This window comes from Ixodes scapularis, unplaced genomic scaffold (genome assembly GCF_016920785.2).
Source record: "Ixodes scapularis isolate PalLabHiFi unplaced genomic scaffold, ASM1692078v2 PGA_scaffold6__148_contigs__length_123643588, whole genome shotgun sequence".
Classification (NCBI taxonomy): Eukaryota; Metazoa; Arthropoda; class Arachnida; order Ixodida; family Ixodidae; genus Ixodes; species Ixodes scapularis.
Genome location: NW_024609881.1, coordinates 12,801,288 through 12,817,328, shown reverse-complemented (window position 1 = coordinate 12,817,328; position 16,041 = coordinate 12,801,288). Strand labels below are relative to the sequence as shown.

At 43.4% G+C, this 16,041-nt stretch overlaps 1 pseudogene; it reads right to left on the bottom strand.

Annotated features, from left to right (window-relative positions):
* Positions 1-5,522: 5,522 nt before the first annotated feature.
* On the bottom strand, positions 5,523-14,207 carry LOC120849321 (annotated as a pseudogene).
* Between the last annotated feature and the right edge of the window lie 1,834 nt (positions 14,208-16,041).

The window sequence follows — 16,041 nt, the reverse complement described above, 5'->3', positions numbered from 1 at the left end:
GGAGGATGCTCCCCTCTCAGGATCGGAGTCGTCTCTTTCTGTCGCTAGTGACCCCACTTGGAAACAGAAAGATCCGCCTGAAAAGCAGAGTACCCCACGTGTTCAAATAGATTTTAAACCTTAACGGATCTCCCTTTTAGGTCACTTTTGTATATATTTTTTGTCTCTAAATGGCAAAGAACTATAGTATTATGCTGTGGAATATCCGTGGTCTTTTCCCTAATATTGATGACATAAATATTTTTCTTGATCAGCTTCGGCCTGTCGCTATATAAATACAGGAGACTCATCTCAAGGACACACAAACTAATGTTCTACGTCGTCATAAGGTTTTTAGAAAGGACCGTGCATCCCATAGCAACTCCTCTGGTGGAGTAGCTGTGGTGTTGAATATGTGGCATTGCCTGTGCTTCTGTTCCTCTCACAACCTCTTTAGAAGCAATGGCAGTTCGTATCTTCTTGACCGCCTTATTACGCTTGTCTCACTTTACTTGCCACCAAATATTCCACTGCATTTACATGACCTGCATGGACTTGTAGCGCAACTTCCGCAACCTTTTTTTAATTTTGGGGGATTTTTACGCCCGCCACCCCATTAGGGGTAGTGCTCGCCAAGACTGCCGTGGTGGTGTCATTGAAAGATTTTTATTGTCATCCGGCCTGTGCCTTTAAATGGACATTATCCTACATTTTTTAGTGCAGCTCACAATACTTTTACTTCCATTGCTTTGTCTCTTGCGTCCCCAACTTTACTTCCTTTTTTTTTCTTGGATGGTTTTAGATTACCCTTTTGAGAGCGACCATTTTCCTGTTTTTTTAGAAAGTACGGTAGCACCCCCCTCACTTTTAACACGTATCCCCAGGTGGAAATTAGATAAAGCTGACTGGGCTCTTTTTGCATTGGAAGCAGTGCTTGACGCAACTGAACTTTTAGCTATGACTCCGGAAAATGCCACCTTGTACGTTACTGACCGTATCATAAATGCTGCTTCTGCCTCCATTCCACAAACATCAGAAAATCTTCCTAAGCGCTGCAAGCCTTGGTGGACCAAAGACTGTTCTGTTACGCTTAAACGTCAGAACAGGGCCTGGGGCACTTTCTGCCGCTACCCAACGATCTGGAACAAGATAGAGTTTCAAAAATGTAAAGCAAAGGCTCATTGGACAAGTAAACGAGCTAAGAAAAGCTCATGGACGAAATATGTTTCCAAGGTGAACAGTTTTATTACTACTAAGGAGGTGTGGGACCGAATGAGGAAAATTCGGGGTAACTACCTCTCGTTTAGGACGCCTTTTTTTCCCTCGGCTTCGCCAGCCTTAAAAGGCTACGCAAATGTTCTTGCGGAACATTTTTGAGAAGTGTCTAGCTCATCTAATTATTCGGCAAAATCTGAGAAGTTCAAAGCTGTAGCAGAAAAGCAGCCAATTGCTGTGTCAGGATCGCACACTCTTGTATACAACCAGCCTTTCACAATGCGCGAACTAGAGGTGGTCCTTGGGTAAAAAAAGCAGTCGGCACCTGGTCCTGACAAAATCCACAATGAAATGTTGCGGCACTTATGTCCTGAATCTTTTTTTAGTCATTTGTGGATGGCTTCTGCCTTTCCTCAGTGCTGGAAGCGGGCACATATAATTCCTCTCCTAAAACCCGGTAAAAACTCTACTCTACCAGCAAGTTATCGTCCCATTGCAATGGCCTGTTGCCTTTGGAAAAACTTATGAAAAACTAATAAATAGACGATTAGTACACTTTTTAGAGACTGGGGGAATTTTAGATCCCAATCAGTGTGGGTTCAGAATGGGGCGATCAACATTGGATCATCTTGTTCGCCTAGAAACTTTCATACGTGAAGCGTTTTTTTATCGACAGCACTGCGTTTCAGTATTTTTTGACCTAGAGAAAGCATATGATACTACTTGGCGTTACGAGATTTTTGAAAGACTTATACACATGGTGTCCCTGGCCGCATGTTGCGCTGCATAAGGGAGTTTTTGACTAACCGAACCTTTCAGGTTAGGTTTGGTTCCACACTTTCGGATGTTTTTCCTCAGGAAAATTGCGTCCCTCGAGGGGCTGTATTGAGCGTCACTTTGTTTTTGGTGAAGATAAACAGCCTTGCTGCAGTGATACCTCCATCAGTTTCATATTCATTATATGTAGATGATGTGCAGATTTCCTTTTCGTCCTGCAATCTCTCAAGTTGCGAGCGCCAGGTTCAACTCTCAAGAAACAATATGAGGAATTGGGCCGATGAAAATGGTTTTAAGTTTTCATCTGAAAAAACAGTGTCGTGGTCTGTTGCTTGATCCTTGTTTGCAGCTCACTAGCGCTGCAATACCTGTAAACCACGAGCACAAATGTTAAGAGGTTATTTTCGTCAAGAAACTTCCATCGCTGGCTCACGTCAAGGAGCTGAAGCAGAAATGCTTGCGGTCGTCTAACATTCTCAAAGTGCTTTCCCACACATCCTGGGGGTCTGACAGACGGTGCCTCTTACGACTTTATAACTCCTTAGTGCGGTTCCGCCTGGACTATGGCGCGATTATTTATGGGTCGGCACGTTCGTCTGCCCTTAAAATGTTGGACCCCGTCCATCATCTGGGGCTCAGGCTCGCCACGGGAGCATTTCGAACATCACCTGTGCTTAGCTGTGCATAGCTTGTATGCTGATTCACATCAAATGTTCTTGGAAAGACGAAGGCACTATTTGAGTCTTTGTTATGCTTAAAATATATAAAGCTATCCTCAACATCCCACTTTTGATGCACTTCAACCTTCTACGTCCTTCCGACTCTTTGAAAACAAGCCGAGCATTGTTCGGCCCCTGAGTTTCAGAGTGCAGAGCATGGCAACATCGCTCCATCTCCCCTTTAGTGAGGTTGCTGTACTGAGGGGCAATGAGAGAGCTGCGCTTTGGGACCTTCTGCCAATTTCTTGTGACTGGTCACTGTCTAAGTACAGAAAGAGAGCTATTTCTCCACTCGTTCTTCAGCTGGAGTTTGCCGATTTAGAACAGAAATACAATGATTACTCGAATTTTTACACTGATGGATTGAAAACATCAACTTTTGTGGGGTGCGCAGTTTATTCCATCACCTTCAGCAAAGTTCGACAACTCCACACTGTTGCAAATATTCTTACTGCCGAATTCTACGGTATTTTAATGGCTGTGGAGTACTTATTAGAGAACAATATCATAAAAGCTATTCTGTTTGTCGACTCCCAAAGCGTTCTTCTAGCCGTTTCGTCCTTAGCAGACAGCAAGAACCTTCTCACGCAATGTCTTCGGGTAGGGGTTAACTGAGCACTTCAACTAGGACACCAAATTAAATTCTGCTGGATCCCAACCCACGTGGGTATTTCCGGCAATGAAAAAGGAGACTTGCTTGCTGCCTCTGCGAAAAAAAAAATACCCAAAACTGCCTTTTGGCCTGCCACACCAAGACCTGAAACCGATCATACAGAAATCAATTATGAAGTCATGGCAGTTGGATTGGGATTTGGAAAAAGAGAACAAGCTTCACAATATCAAGCCCTAACTGGGGGTATGGGAGAGTTCCTTCCATAAAGTCCGTCGGGTTTAGGTTCTCCTTTGCCGTTTAAGAATTTGTCATACCCGTTTGACTCATTTGCACGTGCTGTGTGATGAGGATGTTAAACTTTGCGACAAGTGTGGCAAAGATATGACTGTTTTGCACATCATGTGGCATTGCAAAGCTTTAAACCAAGACCGCCGAAAAGGTTTTCCAGAACGTTTTCGAGATCACCTCCCCTTTCATTCATATTTCCTGCATGGCGATCAACCATTGGTACCATTCGATCGAGTTTTAAATTTCCTTCATAACACTGGCCTTTTACACCAGCTGTAACTTGCATTTCTTTTAGATCACACCTCTAAGCCCTTTGGGGAAACCTTTGTTTGGCGCAATATGGCCTAAGTTGCTCTTGCGCCATAAAACCCCAAATCATCATCATCAACGCTATACCGCTATCCTCTGCTTTTTTCCATGTTTGATGGTCCCCTCACCAAGACTGCTTTCGCGGTCCAGTGGACAAACTACCCTTCTCTGGGCAACTATAATCAGAGTAAAAAAAAAGAAAGATTGAGCCGCCATTTTAGCCTTTTAAGCCTGGGTGTTGCGGATTCTGGGAACATTCAGTGACTAGCAGGAGCCATTTGAAGCAACTTTCATGTTTCAACTCGTCGCTGAAGGTTGGAGCTGTTATGGTATTATTTCGCTCTCGGTGGACGCCAGCGGCCCAGAGGGTGAGTTTCCCAAGCCCAGAAGGCCACGCGCTCCCTCGCCTCGCCTGCCTTTTTTCTTCGGCTATATCGGGACACAAGAGAGCAAGAAATCTACATCCGTCCGTCGTTTCCGACAGCGTGTCCCATAATGCCTCTCAGCGCCGGCTGAGAGCGTCGTGAACGTTTGCAAGGGGTATTTTTATATGTAATTACAGGCATCTGTTTAACACTGAATTGATCACACACAAAACAAGTTCATCAATACTCATTGTTTTATTTCAGTCATATACTCCACTTTTTAAGCACAACGTGATGATCCGCATCAATGTTGACCGCTCAAAAATAAAAAAACCCGCAGCACGAATCTTGAAAAACCCGAACACCAATAGAGAATTCAACGCTGTACTAAATGACTGAAGCTTTTTTTTTTTTTTTTTTTGATGTGGCGGAAAGAAATATTAACCTCTCAAAATAACGCTAACTTGGTTTGGCAATAGGGAGTTTTAGTACACCGTGTTTCCCCATCCGCTATACCCTCCGCAATGAAGAAACCGCTACTGCGCCTGCGTGCTGATGGCTTTGGTTGTAGAGTTCCGGGTAGCGGAGGGGCTTAGCGGACGGAGGAACACGGTCTACTAAAACTCGCTAATATTTTCGCAGCGTGATGCTTGTCAGCCTGGGTTTTGCATGAATTTATGTTAACACGACATAAAAAAAGCTAAAAAATTGCGCCGCCTGCAAGATGACACAACTACCATTACATTGGCAACACCTTTCCTTCCTTCTGCTTTCCGCGGAACCTAGGTCGTTTAGATTGAAATATATATATATATATATATGTTACGAATTGGCAGAGCCCGTTGCGAGTAAGACAGGCGTCCGGTGGTGGCTGAACGACTCCGAGGTTTATCTCTGCTCTGCATAAAAACATGGTTCGAACGCCACATGCCAAAGCGAAAAACCACACGTTCAAAACAAAAAGAAAATATACGCAGGTGCTTTGGCACGTAACGAACATGATTACAAAATACACAGTAAAACGTTCATAGAAAACAATAACATGGGGCTGCCTTTTCTACAATATATGACATTTTATCCAGCGAGAAATTAGGCCTAACAGAACCTCACAATCGCCACAACTCCCACCACACACAGACTCACGACGTCTCCCGCGGAACGACTCAAAATCACAATTGCATTTAATATTCTTTATCATACTCTTAAAGCGGGGGGAGGGGAGGGGAGGGGAGGCGGGGGGGAGGCATGCAAACATATTCAATTAAAACAAAAACATAAAACAAATGTTAAAAACGTGACAACACTGCTCCCACATGCTTGATCCTGGATCACGTCTGACCCCAATCCTCTACTCGCTCGCACTTCCTTTAGTATCCTCCTAAAACAGCAAACAAAATACTGGTTAAAATCATAAAATCTTGATGCAATATCGGCTACCATTGTTAACAAATCAAGTAAACTCGGGTATTCTGCTTGCCTGTAAACGGAATTACGATTTTGCACATCTTTGTGCTCCACTGGAGAACGAAAAGGTCTCTAATGGACTTTTAAGAGATCCTGTTTCTGTACTTCATGCAGTGTTGTGCCCGTTACCGAAAAAAGTAACGAAATAGCGTTACTCGTTAGTTTGGTAAAAAGTAACGCGTTATCGAGCTACGTTACTCTTTTACAAACGTAACGATATACCGTTACCCTTACTTTTCAAAAATAACGAACGTTACTTTTACGATACTTTTCTGTTCGAGTACATATGTTTGGCAGAGATGTACGATAAGCCTCCTTAACAAGCTTGGATAAAGATAAAAATTTACGCAGTGGTTTCATAGTGTTTTGATGCGCGAAGCAGCTTAACTTTCGGCATGCAGATTAGGCAATGAAACTGTAAATTACCTGATTCTGTCTCCTTTAGTTGATACATTTCATTCAGACCTGCTGGCCATGGCGACGGACTTTCGTTATTCATGCCCATCTCACGCGCAGAATGAGTCGGAGATGTTAGTCAATTGGTTTTTATAAACTACAGAATGGGAACGAGGACTGCTGGAACACAACCAGCCAACCGGCTTGGAGCCAACACATCCATCGTGCCATTACATCCATCGAGCCAATACGTCCAATTTCAAGCCATTACATCCATCGTGCCCGTACATCCATTGTGCCAGCACATCCATCGTGCTATTACATCCATTTTTGGCCAGGTCATTCAACATACCATTACATCCATCACGCCGTTACATCCATCGTGTCATTACATCCACGGCGCCATCACATCCATCGAGCCACTTCATCCAAAAGCGTGTCATTACACCCACCGTGCCGTTACATCCATCGTGTCATCACATTCATCTTGTCATCACATCTAACGTGCAGCTTCTTCCAAAAACGACCCCCTTACATCCATCAATTACGAAGGTTTATTTCTTTGTTTAACTATGCCGTATAATAGTTCACAATATTTTGAAGACTTATACGCTAAAATGAACGAACTAAAACGAGTGAAAGGACCTTCTGTGCGTGATGCACTTTCTGCCGGCCTCGGCGTCTCCAAAGTCGAACATGTTCGTCGGCTCGCTGTTCGTTGTTTCCACAGTGATCACACTTTAGTTGCTGCTTTTTTCACCCTGAAATATAAATAAATATAAACTTTATTATGTAATTAGGACGGTACACACAATCACACCTTTTCTTTTGCTTTGAAACAAAAAAATCTGAATGTATTATAGAATTTAATTGTGGTATACGAACGTTCTGGGGCTTACCGTTTGTTATGTCCCTGTGGCTTTCGAACCAATGCGGAGAGCAAGCTCGTTTGCTTCTTGCGTAGGAGTCGCGGTGACGTCATAAAGACGCCGAGCTTTGATTGGCTCTGAATGAAGGATAGTGGATAGACCTCAAAGCAAGCTGCCTTGAGCTCTAACCACTATCGTTCAATCAGAGCTCCATTCAGAGCTCAGCGTCTTTATGATGTCACCGCGACCCCTGTGCAAGAAGCAAACGAGCTTGCTCTCCTCCTAAGAATGCGAATAATGCAAAAAGCCCAATGGCGGCCATTTTGGCTTCTGTGGATGCGCTAGCGCGATGGATGTAATGGCACGCTAGGCGTCGTAACATAGGATGAGCAATTACATCCATCGAGTAACTACGTCCATCGAGCAACTACATTCAAAGAGCAACTACATCCCTCGAGCAGCTACATCCATACACATGTCAACACATCCAACGAGCTAATATATCCACCGTGCCATTACATTCATCGATGGATATAATGGCTCTGTGGATGTGTTAACACGTAATCCAGCCAGCCGACACCCCTCATCTGTACGCCGGTTTTAGCAACAGTCCGGTTCATACTATTACCAGAGACTGATTTACTTCACCATCTGAAACAGGACACCGGATACCAGCACACTGGCTATAATCACTTGCTGCCTCTTACCAGCAGTAGCTCTTAGTTCTTCTGTGAAGAAAAAAAAAGGTTTCGTGTTTGTAAGTTTTCTTTCCAGGTTTAAAACTTTTTTTTTTTTATCATGACCTTAGGGAATGAAAGACTAATCAAGCGAATGATTCTTCTATGTACAAAAGTGGGTCAGAAACTTTCAGGCCGCGAGGGGAGAGCGAGAATAAAAATATTCCACAAAGGTTGTTTCTTTTTTTTTAAACTAGAGAAATGAGCAAATCGCTTCGCCACCAGTTGTCCACTGTTGTAAACGGATGTGTCTCCACGGCTGCCCCCCCCCCCCCTCCCCCGCTGTCCTCTTCTGCTGCACAAAGCGGGGGGGGGGGGGGGGGAGAGGAGGGAGGGGAGGAGGCTGTAACGCAGTCATTCGTTCAAGCCTTGTGGGTGGTGACACGATGAAAAAAGAAGAAAGAGGATGAACGGAATTAGCTGGTAGCCGAAGGTTTGTTTCGCCTGCGAGAAGTGAGTTTTTTTTTTTTTTTTCCATCTTTACCGTGACGGATGCTGGTTCCGTGCAGCGATAAGCTGGTGCAGGATTTTGAGATAAGCTCGTGCAGGATTTCACCAGTTTTGGTCAAAAGTAACCAGTAACAAAATTTGACAGCCGATACCGTAAAAAAGTAACGGAAATACTTTACTCGTTAGTCATTCAGAATACTGACGAGTACGTTACTGCGTTAGCGAAAAATGTAACGCGTTACCAGTAACGCCGTTACTAGTAACGCGTTACCTCCAACACTGCTTTCATGTCAACATAAAGAACCAAGTCTAGTGGTTATTGCCAATTTAGGTTAAGTGTCGTAAATACCGTTGTAACTTCCCAGGTGGTATAAACATCTCCTAAAACCAACAATTATAAAATTTGGAGGCACATCATCGTGTGCATGAAGCTACGTCGTCTCATGTATGTAGGCTTGCATTTTATTAATTGCAATGAAGATACAGCTTCTCCTGCTGCTGCATTTTTTTCTTCTTTAAATTGCGACTTTTGTTATATGCACCTTATTACATTCAATCCACAAGGTATGGACTACGGCCCGTTTACACCTCGAGAAATGTTAAAAAATGTCGGCTCCAAGCGAAAAATAATAACCCCTTTATGCAACAAATCCAGATGTCCATGTTTTTAAGGCATGATGCATCATTCACACAGCCGGTGTTTGGCCACCCCGTCGTTGGAAAAAAATTCCGGGCGGTTTCTCGCCGGGATGTGACGACTCCGTCATGTTCCGGCGAGAAAATATTGCAAAGTTCTCTCAAATTACGGGAAAGCCGTCGTTTCCAAACGACGGGGTGGCGAATCGCCGGCTGTGTAAATCAGGCCTCTTGCTTTGTTCATTGTTCTTATAGTAAATGTATAAGAAAAATTCCAATCCACACATTGTGGATGGAATGTAATTGTTTTTTTTTTCAGCGTTGAATTACACGCAAAGCTCGTTGTCTTTTTCTCTTATGGTGCCAACGGTGTAGGCAACTAGACATTTTGTTAATAAATTTTAAGGCAAAATATGAAAGAAAAATTTGAACAAAAATTGCTTTCTTTACTTACGCGTCCTCCAGCTTTTTCAGGTTTCCGCGCACGTTAAGGAACCGGTTTCCGAGGTGGAACGCGCATTCCATGAACTCGAGTCCTCGGAAGTTATCGATTGCAGCACCTAAAAAAGGGTGTAAAAAAGACTACTTTAACATCCGTGTTCTCTCAAACTTTCAATTCCGCCTGATATTGATAGAAGTATCTTACTTTTGAAACATAAAAACAACACCATGCTAGGTTTGCGCTCTATCTTTTCTATACCTGTAAAACCTGGTAGAGCGAGGACTGTCATTCCAGCCGGAGAACAAAAGATGTGAGCAGATTTTGTGACATAATGATTAAAGTCTACTTTTAAAGCTATGCAAGATCATATTCTCGGAGTTGTCGATTCTACAAAATGTTATATTTTTTTGACGTTTTCTATAAACATTTTGTCATGAAGTTGCTAGCAATAGGGGGTAAGTACGTTTTACTTTGGAACAAAAAAAGTAAAGCTAACATGTCATTGACTACACAACAATATTAAAACCAAATAAGCATGTTCAACTAAGCAGGAAAGGCATAACATCTATCATTTCAGAAAAAAAGGTTCTGAATTAAATACTTTATTCGCTATGTCGTTTTTTCTGATGTATTTCTCTCTTTTGCTTTGGCACTTAGAGCAACATAACTTTCATAAACAGTTTAACTCTTTATGAAATGTTAAAATTGAATTTTATTACCTTAGATATATGTGACAATTTTCTTGCTTTTTATTCATGGCTTGATACACAGGAGCATTATATGTAATGATCTATACATTGGTATTACGAACTCCTTGGTTAATCTAAAACGTCGATATATTCTACATTATTGAATACGTCGTTCTTATCTTGTTCTCCTCCGCTTTCCCGTGCTCGTCGTTGTCGCCGCCGATCCAATCCGAATTCACTTCATTCTAAGTCATGATAGCCTTTCAAACTCCAGATTACCCTTCACTGCTTTCAATAGTATTTAATGTGGGAGTACTTACGACGGACGGCCTTCTCGGCTGCCGTCCCTTCGAACACAAGCTTGCCCGTCGACCTCTGGTAGGTGTAGGTGACGGAGAACTCCAATGAGAACGAACTACTCATCATGCCGTTAGCCTTCTATGCAAGTATTGAGCCGTCAAATCTCTTAAGGTGGGAAAGCTGCAAGTAGAATTGCCATGAAATGAGTTTTTAAAGTATGCAAAATACAGGTCACAGAACACAAATGAGAATCGGGATGTTCACATTGAAAAACTGAAAAGAAAGTACGCATTATGTAAAATGTAGACTTTACCCAAACTGGGATTGGATGCCTACGTGTCAGAGATTATGGCAATAGAATATGAGGTCATAAGCAAAAAAAGGAACACCTGAGCTTGACTGGGGGAAAATGATTTCCAACCAGAAATGGAGATAAACCGCATATACGTTCTGCTAGATCTGTCGCATAGTTACACTCTAAACATTCAGGTGCGTTCCTTTCCCATGAAATACTTAATAGCCAGTCACAGCAATCAGCGGAACGTGCTCGGTGAGTAGCGGGGACGAATACGTGTTCAGACCCAATAATGAAGTCTTCGTTGGGACAATGAGCGTGACGTTTCGCGTTGCTTAATGTGCCAGTGCCGACTTTATTTTTAGGCCTAAACACACGTTCGACACCATGATCCAGCGAGCTCGAGCCACATTTTGTTGCGATTGGCTATTAAGTGTGTGATGGGAAAGTGGACACACGAGTATTTTTTAAAGTGCGCATGCAATCCTTTTTTTTTTGATCGCCGTGTTAAAGGGACCCTGCAAGGACTTTTTACTGGTTTTTAATTTGCACCAAACCTGAGCGCACTGAACGTATGAAGCTTTAATTTTCTCGAATTTCGCTTTCTTTTAAAAAGTTATAGGCAAATTAAAAATACAAAAACAAGCAAAAAATAACCTCCTTCAAGACGCCCTTGGTTGATCTTGTGAACTAGAACGTGAGCTCAGCGAGCACTCACCGCTCCCGCACTCCGTGTCAGCGGCGCGAGAGGGCGCCACTAAAGCCTGTTCTGGACAGGCTATATGCAGCGTACAGCCAGAGCGGCTCTCATTGCATGTGCTGCGCGATTAAACACTAATTCAGCATGACACTTCATTGGCCACAAACGACAGCAGTCACGGGGTAAAGATCAGTTCAGAATGGGAGCCACTTCGCGCTGCCATACCGCGAAATGGCCAAACCGCAAGACAAAGCTGCTCGCCGAAGGCCTTCGGAACGCTCGGAGCCGGTCGGATCCTCCGGTCCATACGACCGCAGCGTCGCCGCGTACATCCGGGACCTTTCCGTGTCGGCGCCTGATTCCACTACTCCTTTCTACTGGGTGATGTCAAGGAGCGGGCAGGATCTTTAGATCAACTGCAAAATTCGGTTTCTTAACCTATCGCGTTCCGATTTTGTACAGCGTTGCCCACAGGTGATGCATTTTTTCTATAAAATTCGCAAAGAGCGAGCTTACCCGAAAAAAAAGTAGAGAAAGAAAAAGGCTTAACTCTTATGGAAACGCAGCGAAGCCACCGGTCTTCAGACCTTTGGGCGCCCTGTGGTTTGAAGACCGGCGACTTCGCTGCGTTTCCATGGGAGCTAAGCCTTTTTCTTTTTCTACTTTTTTCTCGGGTACGCTCGCTCTTTGCAAATTTTATAGAAAAAATGCACCACCTGTGGGCAACGCTGTACAAAATCGGAACGCGATAGGTTAAGAATCCGAATTTTGCGGTCGATTTAAAGAGCCTGGCCGCTCCTTGAATCACCCGCCAGTATGCGCCGCCTTTTCCACCGCTTGGTGGCGGGTATGTCGACGGGTCATTTCTTGTTTCCGCACTTTATAAACTGCATTCGTTTCTTTTCTGATCTAGAATGCGGTAGAAAAACTACCTTTATAAATAATTGAAACGGTTCGCGCCACTTATATTTTGTATTTCGACTAAAAAGAAGCTTTTAAGCTATAAAAAAAACAGTGTAAAATGGTGTATTGTTTTAACCTTTGTCCCATATAATACACCCCAAAACTTCAATTCGACGTACAGCGCCCTACCGTTGAACAGACGGCCCGAAATTTTACTTGGGGCTTGATAGCCATGCGGTACATTTCATTAAAATATCTAAGGTACGTCTTACTGACTACAAAGAAAATAATCGTGGTTTTCTTGGCCATATTGTAAAAACTCGGTGTTTTCTTTATGTTGTCTTTGATGCGTACTTTAGCTATTTGAAACGTTGTACCAGACGCCTATCAAGCCTCTCGTAAACTTTTGGGCCGTCTGTTCGACTGTACGGCGCTGTACGTCGAATTGAAGTTTTGGGGTGTATTATATGGGACAAAGGGTTAACGATACAACCTTTTACACCCTTTTTTCTTGAGAGTGATGGCGGCTTTGACCAGTAGTAAGCCCAGGACCTAAGACGTCACATATCACGCGATTTGGGCAACGTGGGTCCCCCCGTCGGTGGGGGAAGTTTCCGCGTCATCCGGTTAAAATATGACGCACTGACAGTTAGTTACTCTCTCCGTGCCCGCTGGCTTGCCCGAACCCCAACAGACGTAGAAACCGCAAAAAAAGGTAGACGCTTAAATATGATTGCAGGGCCCCTTTAGGTGGTTCGAGGTAAACTTCTTTGATAAAATTGAAGGTCGAAGTTTCAAGTGGTATCGTAGAATAGTGGGTTGTCTCAAGATTGAAAGAAGTAAAACAATGAAAATGTGGCAAAAATAAAAAGCGTCCTTTTCGGCGCAGCCGTGACAATTAGGTTTGTCATTGTACCAAACCTGTTCCTAGACTCTAGACGACGCAAAAATGACACCATCTGTGCCAATATCTGACATATTAACCAGCTACGTGCTAACTTTGATAGAATTTTTAAATCGAATAGACCTACATTGCTGAATTACCCAAGCATTAAAAAGCATGCAGGGAGTGGTGTTCGACGCGACGCACGCGCACGCCTTCCCCGTATAAAAGATTGAAGTAAATAACCAAAATAAAGCGATGATGAACGCGCGTGCAACATGCCTTTTGCTTTCGACTTTTGCTTTAGAACAGTTACGGCCGCAGACGCCAGCACGTTCGTCGCGTGGAACACCATGCCCTGCATTCTCCTCGGTACATCGGTAATTTAGCAATAGGTCTATTCCTCTGGTTATCTCAATTTGACGTACGGGGAGGGGGGGCGGGGAAAGAAATGATGACTGAAGGGTACACAGCTGGAATGCTACAACAGTTGTAACTGAATGCGAAATTTCCGTCCAGTTGAGAAATTTTAGATGAGAACGAGCAAATTTAGTTACAAATATATCAAAGCACGTTGCTTTTTTTTTTTTATCTGAGTCCTTTAGCCTTCCGTGGTAATTGACTTCAAATTGTAATTGGAACCTGGGCCATAAAAACTTCGAATTAAAAACTCAATTAGCGCGTTTTGTTAATTAGTCGCTTGATCGTGGCAATTAATTCACCACCTAATGTCCGCCGAGCCCGATAAACACGGAGTGAAAGCAGTCTCTTTGTAAAACGCACTCCCTTTTTCTAAAATTCTGAACTGCCAAAAAGAAACAAAAAAACACCCGGCATATTTATAAGACGACGTTTTGTTTTCATTCAATTTTGCGGATATAGAGGTTCCTTAATTTGCTTAGGTTTAAAACAATCGAAACTATTGGTTTGAAAATGACTCAACTTTGACTGATTTTTTTTTTACTTTTGGAAGGTATCATGTAAAGCAACCATGTATTCAAAATTGTTTTCGTCTGCCAGAAACGTCTCCGGGGCTGCAAAATACTCCGATGTCTCCATCGGCAGTTTGGGTAGCACAGGAGGGGGCGGAAAGCGGCAGGGGCTGCAGCACGCACCTCTCTAAGGCGGATGATTTCTTGGCGAAGGCGTCCCACCTCTTCGTAGAGTAGTTCAAGTTTTCAGTAAACTTTCTTGATGGAAGCTAGGGAAACGTTTGTTTGAGACACTTTTCAGAATGCGAAGCTTACTAGGTCATGGAATACTGTTTTCCTGTTTTGCGATTCTAAGACTGCAGAACACCAAAATGTTTCTTAAAAGAGTCAAGTTAACGACACGCACATTCCTACAGTTCAGCTGAACCCGTGATTGAGTAGGAGGCAAAGTTACGGGCCGTGAGGTCACATCGCGAGCAAATAAAAAGACGTGGTGTATTGCTCCGATTCGATCCTCACGTTTAACGGTATACCACTTGGTTTACGTAGTTTCAAAGTATATAGTCATTGGGAGTGCTGGTCAGTAGCTTTGGCTTGTAGTTCATCGTAGGGTAATACAAAGTATAGGTCTGAAAAAATTCTTATCCAATGAAATAGAAGAATTAAAAAAATCAACTTGCGGTAATACAATCGTGTGGGATCTTTCATGTTCCAAATAATACAAAAATCTGGCATACCGCGATTCATGGGATCCGCGGCTCGCGCTGAAGAGCGTTCTTTGAGGTCTAGTGAAAGCTCGCGGTAGCGCGGCGGCGGATCACGGACGCGGTAGGCTAAAACTCTGCGATAGAGGATATCAGCATACCTCTTCCGCGATCAGCCACCGCGCTACTTTGAGCTCGCACTACATTTGCAAGCACACGAGCAGGGTACACTCGAAAAAAAAACCGTGCGTTTACTTTTCCGCAGAACGCTCGGAGAGCCAGTCACTGCAGTTTGCGGAGGCAGCTCAGCGAATGACAATGCCTAAACATATGTTCGGACCAGAAAACGAAGTCTGCGATGTAGTATTAAACAATTCAAAACGTCACGCTTGCATTGCCTAATGCTAGATCGAATTCTTCGTTTTTCGGTCTAAACATATGTTTCGCCATTGTCATGCGCCGAGCTGCATGCCTCCGCAAGCTGCATTGTTTGGCTCTCCGAGTGTTCCGCGGTAAGCAGACACACGGGCTTTTTTTTAGAATGTAGTGCCCCCGGAGCGCTGCCGTGCCCGTGGGAGCCAGTGGTAATGCTAGGCCGAAATTCTCCAATACTGCGCACATATGATTGAATTGCCAGGAAGTCGCGGTTCTATAGTAGTCTAATCGAACTTATAGAAGTCAGGTGCTCCTGCCAATAAACGTTTTTACTACAATAATTTACAACCTAATCCCTATTCTAAATTTTTATGTAATTTGTGATTGCTTTGCAGCGTTTGGGCACCTTTTGGGAAATCTTTGTCGCAAGTAATAAAATTTGTCTTTGCTTTGCAGCCGGGATTATTAAAGTGCTTTATCTGACCTTCAATAAGTCGCCAGGTATTCCATAGATAGGTTTGAGAAATTGCAACAACATGCATAATCAATCGTACATACACAATTCGTTGAAACATGTATCATGAGCCAAAAGCGTGTAAAAGTAAATTAGGCTAATTGCGAATGCGCACCGATTAACTTCTCTGTCAGAACATCACAGTCAGGCACGAAGGAAGAATACTAGAGCGTCAACAGGCCCTTTCGATTTACCTCCTGCATCGGACCAGAACAGTGTAGGGCGGTGCACTTCCGGTATGTGTATTGCGATAAGGCCAGGTATACACCGCCTTACACTTTTCTGCACCGGTGCATGGAGGGGCAGGTAAATCAAACGAGCCTTTTGATATCAAGCGTCTATATTTGAATCGAAATGGCTGTGCCATCAGTGCACCTGATAACCGAAAAAGTAAGCAATTTGTAGAATTGAAACGCAAGGAGCTTGTTGGTAGACTTGAAAAAACAGCAGAAAGAATTACCACAAAGAGGACAAGAACACAGACGGG